Source organism: Equus przewalskii, chromosome 1 (assembly GCF_037783145.1).
Source record: "Equus przewalskii isolate Varuska chromosome 1, EquPr2, whole genome shotgun sequence".
NCBI classification, from domain to species: domain Eukaryota; kingdom Metazoa; phylum Chordata; class Mammalia; order Perissodactyla; family Equidae; genus Equus; species Equus przewalskii.
Window position 1 is genome coordinate 101,547,490 of NC_091831.1, and position 17,952 is coordinate 101,565,441.

The 17,952-nt window shown below is 36.9% G+C and overlaps 2 long non-coding RNA genes across 2 annotated transcripts in view; one reads left to right on the plus strand and one right to left on the minus strand.

Annotated features, from left to right (window-relative positions):
* Positions 1-17,952, minus strand: part of LOC103552028 (uncharacterized) — a 78,695-nt gene that overhangs the window by 43,230 nt on the left and 17,513 nt on the right. Inside the window, exon 3 of the long non-coding RNA XR_545146.2 lies at positions 14,509-14,602. This is a non-coding gene — a long non-coding RNA (uncharacterized lncRNA). The remainder of the gene's footprint in view (positions 1-14,508; positions 14,603-17,952) is intronic.
* On the plus strand, positions 10,585-16,767 carry LOC139083336 (uncharacterized). The gene is made up of 3 exons (XR_011539976.1): positions 10,585-10,718; positions 11,962-12,101; positions 14,436-16,767. It is a non-coding gene; the product is annotated as an uncharacterized lncRNA (long non-coding RNA).

Genomic DNA, 17,952 nt, shown 5'->3' on the forward strand with positions numbered 1-17,952 from the left:
AGAGAATATTTGTACTTGATATAAAGTTATGTTATCAATCAGGAATATCTGTTGATTCTACCATGTGCATCACACTAGCCAAGAGGATGGCTGGCATACAGATACCATCTTCTAGGAATTTAGACTCATGTGAAGAGCGACAACCCTTCAAGTTTCTTCATATTTCTGATACAACATTAATTTTTTGTCACTGCTCTAGTAATTATATATATATAATAGCAATTTAATATAGTAAATAACTATGGTATTATAATATAGATGCGTGAGGTGGGAAAATACTTTTAAAATCAGAGATTGCTGGAATTAAATGAGATAATTTAAGAGTTCCTAGTAGATTAGTTAAATAAATGATGGCATATCCATAAAACGGAATGTTTTAGAGATTTACAATAATATCATAGAAAAATATTTAATGACTTGGAAAAGTGCTCTTGATATTGTTAAGTGAAAACTTCAGTTAAATTGCTTATGTGATATGATTGATATATATTGATATGCAATTATCATAGATAATTCTGGAAGAAATGCCATACATTAAGATTTTAATGTTGGTAAATAGTGAATTTACAGGAGATTTTCAATTCCTTTATTCCCACATATTTTCCGAATTTTAGAATATGTAGCAAAAATTATTTTCATTACTTTTTTTGGTAGAAAAATAATGAAATTGTTTTTTTAGTTAGAACTTTTAGCACAAGGTCTGTCATAAAGTAAGCAGTGAATAATTTTAGTTGTCTCATCTCTTTCATATCCTCCTCCCTTTCACTGCATAAGTTGTTTATTACATGCTGCCTTTATTTTTAAGTGTTGTCTATGTACACATCTTGAATAACGAACAAGACTATAAACTACCTGAGTAGAAGATCATAGCCCTCCTAGTATTCTTGACTTCAACTAGTACAGTGTTGGGCTTCACATATGAATTCAAAATATATTTATAGATCGTTTGGGTTTTTTTTTTTTCTTATTTTGCCTTTAAATTGTTTTGTACATTAGGTATTAAGAATCGAACAAGAAACTGATTTTTCTTCAATATTTTATAAACTTTAAAAAGATGGGGAAGTTTATGATACTTCTCTTTGACAACCAAATTCATCCATTTATATGCCTGATACTTTTTATGCAAAGAAAATGTGATCTTAACCACATATCAGAAAGTTGCAAGAAGCTCTCCATTGGGAGTGAATTACTTTTGATTCTATGTGATTATTTGTTTATTTCCCGTTCCTTTTTTACACAAGTCATCAGATTTGTTTGAAGTCATTCCAGGCATAAGGCTTTTTTTAATCTACTGACAAAATTCAATTTCTGCCTGCCGTAATCCGGATGAAGGGAGAAAAAAGCACATGAGGAACTTGCCACTTCATGAAATAATTTCATTCTGCAGCCTAAAAATGTTACTAACGTCTGCAACACTTAATTAATTGAAATGACTCTGGCCGTGGGATTCTGTGGTGGAGAGGTTCCTAGCAGTTACATGTGATTCAACCTGAAATTTACTTAAAACCGAAAGACACTTAAACATACATTAATGAGTGAAAAACGAAGACCCTGTTGAATTTAATCAATCAGTTGCCTATTTTTTCTTCTTCTCCTATATGTTGTTTTCCTTTGGGATTTAATAAATTTGTTTATTTTCTTTTGCTAAATGAAGATCCAAAATACGTTTGGTTTGCAGACGTTAAAGATGGTAGTAAATGTCGATAAATCTTTGTTATAAGATAACTTTTCTCAGTTAAAAAATACCAAAGTACGTATCCAATTCATGTCATCAAAATGATATCTTTTAGATCAATGCTCAACTGGTCTGATAAATGTGGCTATGGAGAGTGGCATCCATACCACTGATATGAAATTCTCGTTTAAATAGCTCTGTCAACTAAAGAACAAACCCATTGCCACATATTCATATCTAGTTCATCAAGATTTCTAGAACTTAGACCAAGTCCAGTGTAACTAAAGCTAACAAAATAGGCTTCACCTTTGAAATCTTACCATAGCACCTGAAAAAGAACGGCTGACATTTAAAGATGGAATCACAATGGTAATTTGATGTTTCTTCGGTAACATCTTTTTTCTCTTTCCCTGAATTTTTATTCCCACATCTACAATTGGAGTTGAGGCTCCTATTAATTTGCACAATATCTCCTGGCTTCCTTCCTTATCCAGGACTTGTACTGCTTTCCACCTGATTAGTCTTCATAAAACCCTTCTTCCACCAATCTCAATAAATATTTATTGTTTTCGGATAAAGTCTGAAGAATTTGACCATCTATTTAAGGCCTTCTCTCATCTCCACCAATCTTCAATTTATATCCAGTGTTTCTTGTTCCAATTCATTTGGTCAACTATCTCCTCAAAAGACTTTGCAGAAATATTCCTCAATTGCTTAGAATCAGCTGGAAACCATGCTGGGTCCTGGAATTGTATACTTGAAAAAAAATGGTCCCTGCTATCAAGAAACTTAAAGTGAGGACAGAGAAGAAAAACACTGGATTGTTTCAGCATAGGCTCCAAAGTTTTATGGGTGAGGAGTGTGTGCAGCCTGCTGTCAAAGCACAGAAAATGGACAAATAAGCAAGGTTTTGGCAATGGCAGCACACATCGAATCTGACAAGATTTTGTCATTTTGCTTGATCAATGAAAGTAACTACAACAAGTACATGAAGATGGGTGTAAACCCTTAGATGTGAAAGCAAAAATGACGCTTCAAACATGTAGGAGGTATGGTTTGTAAACTCATAAACATGAAACACACCTTTTTTGTGTTCTCTTTTAATTGTTACTATTTTGTTGAATCCAGAGAGTGAGTTGGGGGTCACGGAATTTCTCTGGATGGCCTCTTCCCACTCTCAGAAACCCTAAAAATGTGATAAAATTATAAAATTAACAAAACAAAAAAATGAAGAAAAAGCAATGGGGAAAAAAAACAGTGCAAAAAAATTTAAACTGAATTCCATCTTCCTGAGTTCAATAAGAAAAGTGACTCCTTACATTTGTATTTCACACTTTTTTTGTTGTTTCTTTTTGTGAGGAAGATAAACCCTGAGCTAACATCTGTTGCCGATCTTTCTCTTTTTGCTGAGGAAGATGGTCCTGGAGCTAACATCTGTGCCCATCTTCCTCTGTTTCGTATGTGGGACGCCACCACAGCATGGCTTGATATGCAGTGTGTGGGTCTGCATCCAGGATCTGGGCCCATGAACCCCAGGCCACCAAAGAAGAGCAGGTGAACTTAATGACTATGCCACCAGGCTGGCCCCTGTCTCTCACAATTTTTAGTTTGCTTTCCCCACTATGAACTCAAATGAGTACAAAACATGCACAAGTTTTTATAATCCATTTTTTTTAAGTGAAGAAAAGGAGAAATTGGGACATGTCTAAGGGCACCCAACTTTACACGTGATTGTCCAAACATGCTTCACATCCAATTTTTCCTGCCAGGAACCCAGTATTTTTCTATCCCATCCTCAGGTGTGATTGGAGAGACTCCTTTGGACAGTGTCAGCTGTAGAGTTCCAAGATTTAGTGGTCATACTTTCATTAAGTTCAACCCATAATTGAGATGTAAAATAAAAGGCATATGGGACTTCGAATCAAAATTTAATAACAATTGACTGAATTTATATGATTAGTGTGATCTTGATTTGAGACATAGATTCAGTAGCCTAGAAAGATCTGAATCTATTGATTGCCTCAATGGATTTTAGCTATGTATTTATCTAGCTATGTATTTATCTCTATCTGTGTGTATTTAATGAGCTTCAATGAAAAACACAACTGTGTTCCACTTCATTCCGTCTCTAAGATGCAGTTGTATAAACAAGCAATAATAGCACTTGCTTTTCAGCAAGAGTTGTCCCAGACAAATGGAGTCAAGAAAGGTTCACATAGTGGGCAGTGTAAGTGTCACACAGTGGATGAGCTGCTCAGAAGGAGGGAAACTGTGGAAGTGGCCATGCAAAGCAAAAGTGCAAGTGTTTGTAAGAGAGCTCAGAGTGGTTCTTTTTTTTTTGCTTTTAATTCAGGTAGTATTCTCAGACTATAAAAAATGAAGTGATGAACAATTATAATAAAGAAATGGTCAACATATTTCAACCATTCTTATACCAGGGCCATTTTGAATGGTTTGAGTAATTTTTTTCCTTTCTTTTTCTTTTTGGTGAGGAAGATTTGCCCTGAGCTAACATCCATTGCCAATCTTCCTCTTTTTTTGCTTGAGGAAGATTAGCCTTGGGCTAATGTCTGTGCCTATCTTCCTCTATTTTGTATGTGGGTCAACACCACAGCATGCCTGATGAGTGTTGTAATGCTGTGCCCTGAATCTGAACCCACGAACCTGGACCACCAAAGTGGAGCACACTGAACTTAACCGCTATGCCACAGGGCTGACTCTTTTAAATAATTTTATCAAAATTGTAAAAGTAATATGATAGCATTACAGATACTTTGATAAACCAAAAAAACTTTTTTGTACCATTAGCCTACAAATACAATCATTCATGTTTATCATCTGAAATATTTTTATCATAGGCATATGTATTTTAAATTGTAATATGGTGTATATACAACTTTGTGTTGTGCTTTTACACATTTAATTATATAAGTACTTTTTCAAGATGCTAAACTATTTTCCTAATTACATATTTAAATACTGCATTTTATTCACTTTATTCATCCCACTTTGTTGACTTTAGGATTATAGGTCTCAGTTTTTGTTTTTGTCACTTTTTTTTGCTTTTAAAAATAATATTGCTGTGTTGTATACAAAGGTTTTTTCCAAATTCGTGAGTATTTCTTTAGGATAGACTCTCAGAAATATATGTTCTCTGCCAAAGAGCCTGAATATTTTACAAACATTTTTAACATATGTTGCCAAAATGACGCCTGAAGAGTTGTTGGTTTAGAATGTATTTATATGAATGGGTTGTTTACTTATAGTACAGATGTTTTACAGTAAAATCCCAGAAACATTGAAATGAAAACCATTATCAAAGCTAAAATACAATAAGCAGCAAAGAGAGAGAAGAAAAGAAAATAATCGTATATGCAAAAAACAAAACAATGTTGGTTTAGCAGGAAGCCAGGGAATTATCAAAGACCAGTGAAATTATATCAAAAACACTCAAAGATCTAGCCTGAAGAGGTCAAAGATGGGACAATTGGAGCACTAATAAAAGTGCAATGGGTTTTCACGTCCTTCCTTGGATGTATCCAATCTAAGATCACTTATTTCATTTAGGTATGACATCTCTTTTTAATCTCTGACACTTTTGAGGAGCCCTGACCACTAATTGCATGACTTATATTTAAAATAAAAGATAAACTGATTAAAAATTCCGACGAGGATTTAGAATTTAGTGTATAAAAGTCACCTTATAAATTTGAAAATACAGGGCAGAGCAATAGCTATCTTGAGGAAACAATAGCTTTTACTGCTCTGAGATAAACACCATTGGTTGCCTGTCTTAGATTGTCTCTCTTAGTTAATCTAATCTGCATATGATTTTATTATGTTTCAGCTGATAATGAAGAACTATGCCTAATCCCATAATATCAAAGTGTCTTCTCCTAAGGAATTCAAATTGTTCTGCACTTGACCTAGTGGCACTAAAGACATGGATAGCATTTGTGTGTGGAGATCTTGCCAGGTCCTACACTGTGTCCTGTTCTCCTAGTTTATATACCAGGATCCCAGAATGATTCTGAAGACTGTAAGTTCTGCAGAGCTGGTTGGATGGAGTGTGTGGTTCTCAGACTTTAGTGTGCATCAGAAACAGCTGGAAGTCTTACTAAAACACAGATTGTTGGACTCCCTGCCCAGAGATTCTGGTTCAGTAGATCTGTGGTGACCTCAAAAGTCTATTGGGCAGAGCATAGCCTGAAAAGATGAGGCTAATCATTTGTTCATATTTCTGCAAAGCCTCCTATGTAAGAATGTGCATTTCTAACAAGCTCCCAGAGGATGCTGAGCCTATCAGACCAGGGATCATACTCTAAGAACCAACAATGGGGTAGTACAAAGAGCCTCAAAGTCAAATGAGCCGGAGTTCAAACCCATATTCCACTACTTAAAATTTACATGAGCCCAGCTTCCCCTTCCCATCTGTAAGTGGGGATTCTCGTGCAAACTTTGTTGAGAGTATTATGATGAGTCAGCTGAATCCAGTTTCTAAATCTCATGGATCTCTGAAAGCAACCAATACTTCTGCCTGCCTGTCAATCTTACAGCCAACCTGGGGCTACAGGAGGCATGACCTGCAGAATTCAGTCCAAAATCTGAACATTTAGCATGACCACAGGTGATGACCTGAGTTTGATTTGTGTTTCAAAAAAAAACCAGTTCTCGAGTGGAATCAGCTTCCTATCCATACCAACCTTGAAGACCATCTTACCTCAGTTCACTTGGGGGCCTCACCTCCTGAAACTCGGGGTAAGTTCATGCTCCCAGAGGTTTCAGAGGGTCCCTGAGTATCCCAAGGATGCAGAGACCCAAGCTCAAGTTCAAGAAACCCAAGCGGACATTTGCAAGTCTCCTAATTAAGCAAAAGTAGCTGACATTTGGCCATTTGCATTATAACGAAGGGTAAGGAGTGGTCACTCCCATAACATTTGGTCTTTAAATCAACTGCGATAAAACTATCCTCTTGCCTATATGCCTTTTATGTCTTTCAGTGAGTCTCAGAGTTTTAGGTCCAATAGTCGCTTTGATTTTTTAAAAATGTTGTTGAATCCTCCATTAAACTCAAACAATAACATGTTTGCAATAACACATCCTTCTCCACTTTCAAAAACCTCCTCCATGCCCACCTGTTCTTCAAAGCGCTTCCTCTTACAGTAATCACCTAACCCTTTGTGTACGACTACCGTGCATCCGTCCCTATTGTTTTGGCCTGTGCTGTCCCATATCAAGTCTTTCATCTGGAAGTTCCCCGTTGAGTTTTTGTTCTTTGGGCACATTATAATACCCCTTACATAGCCCCCGGAACATTGCTCTGGTGGATAATAACAGTGATCTTAATAAGGACCAACAGAAAATAACAAACACGACAATAGATACAATATCATATGACAACTCAGATCACAAAATCAGCCTTGCAACCGGAGTCCTTCGGGACTGGTCCAAAGCACTTTGTGAGAAATGGCAGCAGTGGGCTCTCTGCAGGAGGGGTCCCCGACCTAGTCTGTGATGTGGCAGAAGTGCTTGGCTCTGCGGAAGACAAATGCAAGGCCACACTCTGTGTTAGGAAACACTTTGGGCTTGGTGCTATAAATAATAATAAAGATAAATAATAAAAAAAGTGAAATGTTTTAAATGAAAGGTGATGCACTGTGAACTTAACACACTGGCCCTTTAGCCTTTCTGTTAACAAGGTAATCTGATTGCCATTGATTTTTTTCACCTCTGTTACTAAGAAGGTGATGAAATGGTGTCCCCACAGATGTATTGAATCAGATACTAAACAAAGAGCAACATAAAGAACAATTATCAGCAACCTTGCTTTCAGCCTGCTGATTATGACATTACTGGGAAGACAAGGTCTGGGTGACTTAAAAAATAAAGCAGGGGGAGGGGTGCGTAGATAAAAGGGACAAATGCAGGTAAGTTTCTTCTGAATAGACAAGTGTTCATTTCAGAAGAATTTCACAAGGAGCTTTTTCTCTGCTCCACAGCTTTAAAAGGGGCCATTTCTACTTCTGCAGTTTACTGATAGGCATTCTAGTGTGATCTAATTAACTACTTTTATTACGCCACAGAGAAAATAGCACAGTAGAGATGAGTGACTAATGCACATGTTTATGCTGTATAGATTGTGGCTGAGTATTGTAAAGAAATAATTGTTTATTGGCCTATTGGGGTTCTCTGAGTAGCCCCCAAGAGTGAAGTAAGACCCTAAAATACTCTGCAAGAAAGGCCACACTTCTGACCTGTCAATGAACCTCATAGATGATATGTGATGAATGATTAAGAGATCTTGTTTGAAATGTATGGCAAGGGTGGAATTGCTTATGAATGCTGACTTCATGGCCTCTGCTGAATTAATTTCCTAATCTCAAATGTTTTCAGGTTTTATTGTTTATTTCATTCTCATTAGCCCAGTTGCTAAAGTCCGTGGTAAAGATATGTATGTCTAAGCAATTTTCAAACCTTTGAGCGTTTGCTTTTGCTTCCATAAGAATGCCTCCCTTATCTTATTACCTTTGATGACGTATGCTTCTATGGCAATCTCTCATCATGGCATTTTCTCAAGGGCAGTGCTCCAATTCTTCTGCCCTGCCCAACGTTGGCAGCCATTACTAATTGACTGTGAAAGTGGAAAATGCAGTGGTGTGAAGAGATCTCTTTTTGGAAACTCCAGTACAGTTTGGGAAAGGTAGTCAACTGAAGCGAAACAAGTTCAATAGTGCTATCAGGCCATATGGTGGTTCTAAAACAATATAGAAAAACTTGCAAAGGAAACAACTGGTCACCACAACTGATGACTACAATTTCAATGCAAGGACTGAGTGAGTCAATGAAAAGAGCAGAATTAGAATTGTTGGCCCTATCCCATCATTCTCTTCAATCTCTGCAAGGCAACAGTCTTGTAGATATCAGACTTAACAATAGGGGAAAATATAGAAAGAGGTGTAAGAAGTCAGAAGATATACTCCAAGTAGGACAGACAAGGAGAAAAGAAGAAAACTGGAAGTCGTAAACAATTCATGTACTATGACTCAGAAATTTCGGCTTGGGAAACATAGCATAAGGAAAATGATAAAGCTAGAAGAAAAGAAGATTATGCATAAAGATAATTGTTCAGTCTTGTTTGCATTATCCAAAAAAAGGAACGCTGAGTAAAAAGAAATGATAACATCCATTACAACACGTGTTAAACGAGAAAAATAAAATGTATTTGGAATAAGATTACAACTATGAAGAGAGAGAGAAGTGGTTTTGGTTTTGCCTCTATCACTGACTAAGAGAATGACCTTGAATCAGTGGTTCTTCACTCTGGATGATTTTGCTGCACAAGCGACATTTGGTGATACCTAGAGAAATTTTTGGTTGTTACAACCGGGGAGGGAGTGCTCCAGCACCTAGTGGCATGGAGATGCTGCTAACCACCCTTCAAGGCACAGGGCCACCCCCACAACAAAGGATTATTTAGCTCAAAATGTCAATAGGGCTGAGAATTGGAAACTGCCATAAACAAATTCCGTAACTTCTCTAAATGTGTTTTTTGTTTAAATCTAAACATCAAAAACAATAATACTTACTGAACAGGATTGTTTGGGGAAGTAAATGAGATGATCTATACAGAAGATCTGGTTTGGCTTTTAGTGAATTCGCAACGCAGTTATAGGATTTATCTATTACTATCATTCCCATTTTTCGGAGTAGAAAAAGGAATGCGGGTAATTAAATGACTTTTATTCTTCCCTCAACTGTTTAATTTTTTCCAAACTTTCTCCAACGAGCATAATTAATTTTATAAAGGACAAAATATTTTAAATATTGTTTTTAAAAGAAGAAAGACTTTGTTGCAAAGACAGTAACCATATGTCCATTTTTGTTATTATTAAGGAAGTGGGGAATTTGAGGACTTGCATGGCAAAGGAAACTCAGCCAATATCTTTTTCATTTTGGAAATCATCCAACTGTTACAATATAGCCAGTGAAGTCTGCCAGCATCTCATACTCAACCGCAGCGATTTATTTTCGAGTTAAACTTTGAGATAATGAAGGTTCTGAGCATGTCAAAGAGATATTCTTAGGCATCGTTTTATGCAAAAGCATTCTTGTTACAAGAAGAGTGATTGGTTAATACATAGTTCCAAACAGATAATGGCCACTTTATTGAGAATTTGCAATGTTTATGGGGGCCGATGGTGAAAAAAAGTGAAGTAGCGCTTATTATTATTTTTTTATTATTATTATTATTATTGAAGAGAGACAAAGAACTACATGTGGAGGAAAAGTCTTTAAATCTTAACTCTAATGCTACAGAGTCTAATTACGGTTAAGAATGGAATTGTGGGGGAGAAAAAATAATTTTCCCTCTACCCTTCTGAGTTCTTAACTGAGGTCCCAGCAATAAAAGACTGATTTATAAGAGAAAAGTGAACAGAAGTTCAGTAGCACGTATACCTCATGTAAACAATGAACATAACCCGGAAAAATGAGTAACTCAAAGAAGTGGCTTTGGAATTCAGGATTGTATACCATCGTGTAGAGAAAGGGAGATATAGGCCTCTTAGGAGAGAGTAAATGATATTTAGGAAGGATAAATGGACCCATAGACGACTAGGTGAGAGTATGATAGTTTGCGACAAACTTGGAGTGTAACGTAGACTTCTAGTCTCCTCTCCTGTGGTAAGGGTCAATCCTCCCTAATTGATGAAACTGCCCAGGAGGGGCTTCATGACAATGGAGTTCCTTTTGGAGGATTTATCTTTAGGCAGATGAGGGGAGTTCAGAGAAAGCCTCTCCCTGCATTTGCTGTTTTTCCGGTGCCTACAGCTCAAAATGATCAATAACCGAAGCAGAATGTTTGGGGGTGACACATTCCGCTACCCTTCAGAATCCTGCCATAAGCCTCTGTCCAGTTGGCAGTGTTCCTAACGCAGCTCAGGTCATGGCAACAGCCCTACCAAGTTGGCTGGTAGTGACCACAGTTAAGTTTTGGGCTAGGAAAGAGAAATATTTGGCTAGTCAATTAAAACCGAGAAAGCTGGTAGGTAGAGTAATAGAAGCTTCTGGGGATTATTTCAAGGAAAGAACTCCCCAGATTAAAGACAAGTGGGCTGGAGACCCTTGGCGGGTGGCTGTATGGACCTGGCAAGTGTGCACTAGAACAGGCTGTGTACTTGCTCTCCCCGTTCTCCTCACGTGGGCCTGAAGGGTCAGCTCAAAACAAAATACGCTGGAGGAGCAGGGCCATTGACCAAACTTCTTACCTGAGTATATTACGCCTCTGTGCATTTCCATATTAGCTTTTTTGTATTAGTTATAGAGGAGGTAGGGAGAAATATTTTTAGAAAATGTTCTCTTGGTATTTTTCAAGCGGACAAAAAAAGCAAATAACACCAAGTTTAAAAGAAATTGTACTTGTGGGAGTTCCAGACCATTTTGGTCAAGCTAACCAGGCCTGATATTTTGGACACGGTTAAGACACGTACTTGAACTTCTGGGTGGCTATCTAATTCAAACCTTCAGCCTTATGGAAGTTCCTTACTAAATATTAGTGTTAGAAATGCCTTGTCTTACGAGAGCCTCTGATAGGAAAGCTCTGGAAAAATGCAGGTCTAAACTGGGAAAGGCTTTTCGTTATTTTTTTTTAAGCAAATAAAACCCCAGAATGGATTTTCTTTCCAAGATGTGTTTTGTTTTATCACAATGACCTTTCTAAAGAAAGATGAAGCCAGCCTCAGGTAAAAAGAAATGGCCACATTTCATCTACAGTTAGCCTCCGTGACCCCTGAACTTGGTTTTTCTATCTGAACCTCTTTTCATGCACCATTTCTCCTGGTGTCTGATAAGGGACACTCAAGTGCTCAAGCAAGCTCAGACTGGAACTTTGACTTTCATAAAATAGCCAGCAAACAAATTCTCTCCCACTTTAATTGGTGATATTATTCCTCTGTTTTTTTAATACCACAAGGCATTGATAAATTTCAGAATTCAGGAAAGTAAAATGGAACCAGTAAATCAGGCTCCATAACCACTTGGAGATCCCCAGTTATCATGCATGATATTATATAAGTATTTATATATAATGTGCAGATATATAAATACACACCACCACACTTCTGTGTGTTTACACACACAAGCTATATCATCTCATCTTTTTTTTTTTTTTCCCCTATCTCTAACACAAAAGTCAAGGGGTTTGGGAGCACGCACAAAAAAAGAGATTTCTAAGAGAGCAGGCGATTGGGCCAGGGTCATTCGAAAGGGTAATTATTGTTAAATGTCAGGTTAACTCTGAAGGCCTCAGCTCATCCAACTGAGAGCAGATTAGCCCAGATGGAGACATTTTCAACACGGTGCTGTCTGGCCAATCAGAGACAGCTGGGATTAGCCAAATACCTTCTCTCATCTGCTTGCTCACAGAAAGGTCAGTTTCTGCTCATTGCTTCTCTTTTAAGATGTGCTTTTTTTTATTTATGGCAGCCGTGTGCAGGAAATCAGGTCCCTTTTATCAGTGAATTAAATATTCAACATCTAAAATGCACTTTTTGAGAGTCAACTTCATTCACTTTCAAGACCACTTTTATCTTTTTTTAAGTGCCGAAGATATACTGGACGCGTGTACGCGGTGCATATTTCACCTCCAGCCCTCCCGCTAAGCTGGAGGTCTGCCTGTCGTGTTTTGCGTATTTTTGAAAGCCTACTTGTTTCATTTCATGCATTTTCTTCTTTAAGGGCGCTGGTTTATGTTTCCTATCATTTTCTTCATAAAAAGAAGAGGGGAAAATGAAACTAACCCTGGAGTGCTCTAAAAGATAATCTGTTTTTATGTACAGCTTTTTCTCCCCCTAAGCAACGTAAATGAGCATATGCATAAAAATCAGTGACAAAATGAACAGTAAGAAAAACAAAGATCACGGACTTCTGATTCTTTCAATTGTGTATGTATGTGCATATGTGCATTGCGGGACGCACACACACACACACACACACACAATCTGTAAATTATCCATAGGAGGCACATCAAAATTTGCTGACTATATTATATAATATATTCATATACGAATATGTGTGTATTCTTAGAAAGAAATATGGGTGCCGCTTCTACATGCATCTTAAAATGTATTTTCCCATTTCAGAATGCAATCAATGTGAGACACTAGAGCACCCATCTTATGAAGAATTTGTTATAAAAGCTGAATAAGGACATTGCGAGGAAACCCTTGCCTCGCTGCTAACACAAACCTGTTTTCATTATGCCACTTCCACACCATGGTGTTTTATTCACCCCTGCCCCAACTCCTCCCATTGTCTTTATGAAAGTGAAGATATTTTTAACAATAAGACAAAAAGGATAGGTAAAACGGAGTCTCTTATCTGGAAAATTTACTACAATTTTACATAATATAGTTGCTTTAAATAAATACTGAATAAAATGCGGAAGGCAATATTAACAATGATTCATTCCTTTTAAGAATATCTGCTTTGGTTAAGCTGCATTAAGCATTTATTCTACAGTAATATACAAAGCAGTATTTCTAAAACCCTAGGACGTAGCACCAGCACTTGGTTTTTAATACCATTCTCCAGTACGAGGAACGAGGGCTCCTTAGAGAAATGGTTGATTTGAGGACTAGCACAGATACAAGCTGAGCCTGTAGGGCTAGAAAGGAAGTACTCAAAAAACAACCCCATTTGGTGGGAGTACATCAAAGGGACATGAGCGTCACCCGAAAGAGTGTCAGTGAAGTCATACTGGATTATAGCTCAAAGTAGAAAATGAATATCCATGAGCCCATATTGATATAAATACATTTTGAATAAATAAAAGAGGGAGAATAGACAAATCTCGCACACACAAGAATTCCAAATAACTTATGTAGATGCTTTGCCCTCAAGAGGAGAAGCATAACTCGTCATCCTTAAGTGTGGGCTGTTACGTGGTGACTTCCTTCCACAAGCATAGTATGGAAAGCAGGGCAAATGAGTGACTTCACAGTGGAGAAGGCTGACAAACACTACCTCAGCCAAGTGGTCAAGGTTAACAACAGTGATAAGGTCATATGGATAATTTGTACCCTTGATATGATATGATGAGAATGGCACTTTACTGCTGTGTCCTTCTTACCTAAAACACATAACCCATGTCTAATCATGAGGAAAAAAAATCAGACAATCCCAGTTGAAGAAAATTCTACAAAATACTTGACTAATACTCCCCAAAATGTCCAAGGTCATCACAAGCAAGGGAAGTCTGAGAAATTGTCACAAGTAAAAGGAGCCTATGTAGCCACAACAGCTAAATGTAATGTTGTGTCCTGCATAGGATCCTAGAACAGAATAAGGATATTAGGAGAAAAATGGGAAAATCTGAATAAAGTATAGATTTTAGTTAATAATGCATATATCAATATTCTTCACAAATTGTGACAAATGTACCATACTAATGTAAGATGTTAATTAATAGGGGAAACTGAGTTTCCGTAAATCTGTAATTTTGTAAATCTAAAACTGTTTTAAAATAAAAAGTGTATTAAACAAAACTTAGGTCAATATCTTGAAAAATTAACTCAAATTATGTCAAATATCTACATTTTTCAGTATTTCAAAATACTTAAATATTCAATTGCAGTTATAACGAAATAGCTTATTAGTGTTGTTGAAAGAAAAATGGAGGGTTGAAACTCTATCTCAAGAATTCAAAGAAGGATATGACACTTCTTTTAAAAAATCAGCTCATAAATCTTAAATCTCTTCTTAGGCCAACATATTCAAAGTCCAAATAATGTATTTCTTCAAAAGTGACCATTCTGGCTAATATGATCCACTCTTACCTGGCGCCCACGAATTGGCCTTCTCTCTTCACCTCCACTCTGGATTTCGACCTGAAGTTTGACCTCCATGGGTCTTCAGTTTAAAGGGCAAGCCCTAGGAAATGCAGAAAGAGTTCAGATAAGTACAAAAATTACCTGTTAAATACTAACTAATTGCCCTTTTCCAGCTTAGCACTAACAGTACAGACTCCATAATGCCTGGAGATCATTCAGCTAATAACATCAATAAAACATTCCACCAGATTTTGCCTTAATTATCTAAGTAGTACAGGTAGAAACATTAAATTCAGGGGATGTGAATATTTATATCAATGCTTTATCCATTCAGGATTACACATAACTTTCATACCAAACTTCAGCCAATTATTTCTCATTTTGTTAATAACAATTGTGCTTCCAATTGCCACACTGGCTAATTACAAGTCCATATGTATTTTGATGAACTGTACATGTAATTTTCTAAATAGTTTCAGGTTTTTGATTCTCAAGAATGATCAAATGTGAATAAATTTTAATGTCCATAAGACAAATTCATTTCTAGTTCTAAATAGTAGGAGATATACTGGTCTGTTAAATTACATTGTGTTTTGGAGCTAAAATACATTTGACTGTTTTGGATTTTTGGGGAGAGACGAGCTTTGTTGCCAATTTGACATCTAGAGATTAAACCAGATAATGGCTATGATGCTGGGAAACTTACAGTCTTTAAGACTTTTCTTTTAACAACCTTTGGGTCGCAGTAGGAAAACAAAATCTCAGAATATTGGTTTACTTATATAATCCCTATAAGAGAGCGGGCTAGTTTAGGTTCACAAAAGAAATAGAAAATTCCTGAGTTTGCCCATTGCTGTCTTGTAGCAAAATAAAGCCACAGAGAAATATCCTTTAAGGCAATAAAAGGAAGGTGTCTTCTGGTACAGACATATTTCAATTGTTATTGTTTTTTGAACTGACTGGATGGTACTGGATAATAATGGGGCTATTTTTGACAGTCTCTTATTTATGTGTCTCTGGATGTGTTTGTATATGTGTGTGGGTAAGTTTCAGTGCTACATACATCAGAATAATATTTAAGGTTAATATGGTTGAAATGAATTTTTTTATCCCCCAAATGCATTGATTTCTAGATTCCTCTAAAACAATTTTAAATTGTATACCCACTACAAGAGCTTGTTTACATAAGAAGTAGGAGATAAATGGAAAAAATTCTTATAAAAATAAGATTCTAGAGGAACAATTGAGTTCGGGTTTGTTTTTTGAGATGCCCAAGTTGTAAAGTTGTCGAGAAAAATTCATATTAACTTACTGGGAAGATAACTTAATAAATAAAATCTTTGAGCAGTTGACCTTTGTGGTGCAAACATCAATGGAGATGAATTCACTTAATATGGGGATAGAATTTCTGCAGGACTTTACCTAAGATGGTATGTTTTGCAACCTGGGCTTAGAAAACAATCTGTGAAACTAAAATAAAGTGGAAATGGACTGACTTTGACTTGTATAGCTATGCTATTATTTTGATTTCAGAAATTTATATGAGGACAATTTACATAAATGTTTGCCTCAGCCTGATGAGCCCCAGATCAGACAGTCCCCAGATCTATCCCCAGTACTCACTGAGCACATATATATGCCAAACTATGTACAGGTACTGAAGAAACACGAAAACCTATTTTGCCTCTAAAAGTCTTAGAGTATCTTCTATGTTTCTGTAGCATTTATAACAGTTGCAGTTTATTGATTAATTACTTAATGAATCATGTAATATTTTCCTATTTCTATAGATTATATGCTCCCAGATAGCAAAGTTTATTCTTTGTTATCTCCAGTGCCTAGCAGTATCTAGCACATAGAAAATATTTAAGAAGCATTTGCCTAAATACAAAAAAGTATAAATGAATAGGAGACCCTGTTAGTTATGAACCCAATATACATTCTCCTTTTTTTCTTGCTATCAAAATATTAGACAATAGTTCAGCTGAAAAATATGTCTTAACCTTCCTTCCATCTTCCAGGTAGTTGTGGGCCTTCTTTGGTTCTTTTTGCCCTATGAGTTCCTGCTCCTGCTTTCAGTTTTGGACTGGAGCAACCAGCTGGCGCTCTACCAGTATCTGGGAGCTGTATTATGAAAGCCAAGCTTTGGGGATGATAAAGCAAAAAGGCCCCTGATAGTACCATGGAACTCCCTGACCAGCAATGAAGGGGCTCCTTCCAGACTCCTTTAGCACAACAGAAAAATAAACTTCTATCTTATTTAAACTACTGCCATTTCCTGTCTCTGATACTAGTAGCTCAACATACTTTTTCTAAGTGATTCAGACCATTATAAATTTCTGTTGCCGGTAATTGGACATATGTAGCAGACAAACTAATCCCATTAAGACTAGTGTGTTATTTTTTACCCCACAATTGAAGACTCTTTTTGATTGGCTTAAATCAGTGGTTCTCCACTGAGGGTGGTTTTCTCCCCCTCCCCCCAGGATATCTGACAACATCTGGAGACACTTTGGTGGTCACAGCTGGGGGAGGGGGGGCATGTACTGGCATCTAGTGGGTAGAGGCCAGACATGCTGCTATTGTCTTATGGTGCACAGGACGCAGCCCTGCAACAAAAAATTATCCAGACCAAAATATTAATGGTGCCAAGGTTAAGACGCCCTGGGTTAAATCTTTATTAATTAAGTTGCTTACGCAGCCCACCTAACCATTAACTGTTGATTAATGTTTTTTTTTTGTAATGTGAGCCTACTTTTTGACTTTGCCTACACAGAAAATGGTCATTTTTCCTTACATCATAAGGTAAAGTTTATTAAATAAAGGTGTGTTTTACTTTTGTGACTAGATGGCGGAAGTGGGTAATGAACCAGGTATCGGCCCGATGAATTCTCCTACAGAAAAGTAGAATAATACGAAGAAACACAAGAAAGCACCAAGTAATGAAAAGGCTCATTGTTACAGACACAACCGTTAAGACAATGATGCTGGAGAGTGAAATAAAGATGGTGATGCAGCTCAGTGAACGTTTGATTGGAAATGAAGCTGTAGTTGAATTGGGAATTGAGACACTGGAATAAGATTCCTACTATGGGAAAGTGGGTAAAGTTGAAAGAAGTCCTTTTCTCAAACCCCATCTCTAAGAATTCCTCACTTTCCTCTTGGAAAGAAGAAAAAAAGGAAAGAGGGAAGGAAGGGAGGAAAGAAGGAGAATGAAGGAAGGAAGAGAGGGAGAGAAGGAGGGAGGGAAGAAATGAACAATTGTCTGGCACTAAAATGTAATTGAACCTATGAGTGATAATTTAAAACTAGCCAAAATTAAACTAAGTAAAAACAAAATGCACACAGCCTCCCTAAAGTACGGAATGACTCTGTACTTGTCAGCAAAGTAAACCTCATCTAGCATTAAACAGTATTTATAGGTAACTTTACAATCATTGCTATCAACCG